The sequence below is a fragment of the Tachyglossus aculeatus genome, chromosome 18 (genome assembly GCF_015852505.1).
Source record: "Tachyglossus aculeatus isolate mTacAcu1 chromosome 18, mTacAcu1.pri, whole genome shotgun sequence".
Classification (NCBI taxonomy): domain Eukaryota; kingdom Metazoa; phylum Chordata; class Mammalia; order Monotremata; family Tachyglossidae; genus Tachyglossus; species Tachyglossus aculeatus.
In genome coordinates, this window is record NC_052083.1 from 21,975,303 (window position 1) to 21,978,334 (window position 3,032).

Consider the following 3,032-nt stretch of genomic DNA (forward strand, 5'->3'; position numbering starts at 1 on the left):
GATGGGGGTAGCGTCACCCTCAGGTTCCTCAGCTGACTTCTGTCCCAAGGGTTGGTGCTCTTCCCTGTGGAGCCGGAGGCAGAGGTTGCCAATTCGGTCACAGTTGAACTGTGAGGGAGTGTCCTCCTGGGGAGAATCAGAAAAATCTGGGACAGGAGGCGTATAGGGTTTAATGCGTGAGTTATGAGTCCACGAGGACTGGCCCTCCAGTTTCACAGCAGTGGGGGCAGCAAGTATCACTCGGAAAGGACCTGTCCATTTTGGCTCTAAATCTGCCTTCCCCACCGTCTGCCAAGTTTTCAAGAGAACAAGTGAGCCTGATGTTATGGTGGTGCCCACTGGAGCCCCGTCTACATTGGGGGCTGGCAAATGAGAATTTGCATACCTGCGCAGGGCCGCGTGTACCGCTCCTAGCTGGGAGGCAAAGTGCCCTAAAGCCTGTGCTTCTGGGTCCACCACAAGATCAGTAGTGAGAAAGGAGCGACCGTACAGCAGCTCAAAGGGGCTGAGGCCTAGGCCTCTGCATGTTTGATAGGGGTGCCTCGGGCAGTGAGGAGACCTCGCTGTTTCCAAATAGTCTCATGAACATGTAAGACATGGAAGCCATATTTGGAGTCAGTAAATATATTAAGACACATCCCCTTTCCCAATTCCATAGCTCGAGATAGAGCTACTAGTTCTGCTTTCTGCGCAGAGGTCCCTGGAGAGAGGGGCTGTGTCTCGATGACCTCATGGAGGCTCACTACCACGTACCCTGCATATCGGACTCCCTGGTCCATGTAACTGGACCCATCCGTGAACCAGTTAGCCTCCGCGTTTTCAAGGGGTAAGTCCCTAAGGTCTGGTCTGCTAGAGTAACTCTCATCAATTTCGTTTAGACAATCATGAACTGGGGCTGGCCAGTCCCCTTTCCCATCTTCCGGAAGAGGGAGAAGGGTTGCTGGGTTCAAGGAGTTACAGGTCTTTAAGATAACCTCAGGGGTGTCAAGAAGGAGGGCTTGATATTGCAGCAAGCGGTCTCCCGTGAGCCAATGCTCTCCCCTATTCCCTAGCACTGCTAGGACCCGATGTGGGGTACAGACGGTAAGGGGTTGGCCTAAAGTCAGATTTCTGCTCTCCTGTACCGACACGTCTGTGGCCGCAACTGCACGGAGGCATGCGGGCCAACCAGAGGTGACACTATCTAACCGCTTGGAAAAATATGCTACCGCCCGAAAGTCTGGTCCCAAAGATTGACCTAGAACCGCGGCACAGTGGTGTCGCCGCTCATCTACATATAATGCCAAGGGCTTGGCTAGGTTAGGCAAGGCTAAGGCTGGGGCCAAGGAAAGCTTCCGTTTGAGAGTTCGAAATGCATCCATCTGTTCGCCACCCCACTGCAGCGGCTCGTCCTCTGGGCCAGCAAGGGCATCATACAGAGGCTTGGCCAGGATCCCGTAATTTGGAATCCAGATGCGGCAGGTCATTCCTAAATAGGCACGCAACTGGTGCTTGGTCTGGGGGGCTGGGATTTGCAGGATAGCGTCTTTTCTCTCTGGGCTTAGGGTCTTCCCTAAAGGGCTTAATACATGACCCAGATATCGAACCTCTTGTTTGCAGACCTGTGATTTCGAAGGGGAGACTCGGTACCCACAACAGGCCAGGTGGTTAAGTGTCTGGACAATGTCCTCCTTCGCGCCCTCTTCAGTCGGGCTGCAAATGAGGAGATCATCCACGTATTGAATGAGGGTGCTCTCACGTAATTCAAGGTCATGGAGATCTCGGCCCAAGCATTCCCCAAAAAGGTGAGGGCTATCCCGGAATCCTTGCAGAATGACTGTCCAGGTGTACTGACATCCCAACTTTTCCCTTGGTCCGGTCCACTCAAAAGTAAAAATATACTGGGACCCTTTACTCAAGGGGATACAAATGAAGGCATCCTTCAAATCTATTACCGAGAACCAGTTAGTATCCCCCGGTACCTGTGCAAGGAGAGTGTATGGGTTCGAGACTATTGGGTGTATAAGGATCGTAGCTGCATTTACCCTCCACAGGTCCTGGACAAAGCGATAGCTCCCATCTGGTTTCTTTACCGGGAGAACAGGGGTGTTGCAAGGGGAATGGCATGGCACAAGTAACCCGTGTTCAAGAAATCGCTCGATAATTGGTTGGATCCTTGCCTGTGTCTCTGGCGTTGGTGTGGAAAATCGGAGGGATCCTTTAGGCGCACCTCGACTGGCTCGGCCCGGGAGACGTTTTTCCCAAACGAGGGGGTCAACTTTTTCCACAAGGTACTCAGGTAAGTCCACTCTATTGGCTGTGGCAATGAGGATGCCAACTGGACAGACCAAGGAAAAGAACGATCCCAACTTGGTCATGATATCCTTCCCCAGTAAGGGTGCGGGGGTGGAGGGAATAATAAGGAATCTATGTTCAAACAATTCCTGCTGGTATAGACATGGTAGGAGGTCAGTTTGGCGACAGGAATTTGAGATGCCGTCGATCCCCACTACCTTTACGCCAGATGGATGGGTAGGACCATGAAAACTGGGAAGGACAGAATGGGTGGCCCTCGTATCGATAAGAAAATTTATAATCTTACCGGACACTTCTACGCTCATCCTGGGTTCGGCCATGGAGATGGTTCCTGTGGGGGCCTGGCCGTTCCCTGGGCCCCATCAGTCCCGACTCTTAGACATACCAACAGCCGAGAACTGGCCAGCCTCCGGGTCGGCACTTGCCTCCAGTAGTGGGCAGTCCCGCTTCCAGTGCCCACGTCTCCGGCAGAGGGGGCACGGTCCAGGTGGCTGGCAGCTGTGTCCAGGCCTCCGTGCCTGGGGGCACTTCTGAGCCCAATAGCCAGACTGGTGGCACACAAAACAGGGCTTCCCGGACCTTGGGCCGCGGACAAGCATCGTGGCCATGTAGGACGACCTTCCTGGGTGAGACTGACCCTTCATCAGGGCCACCACAAGTAACTGGGCCTGCTCTCTGCCCTTCACTTTAGCCCCGCTGTCCTTCTCATCCCGGGCTGCCTGGTCACGGTTGTTAAA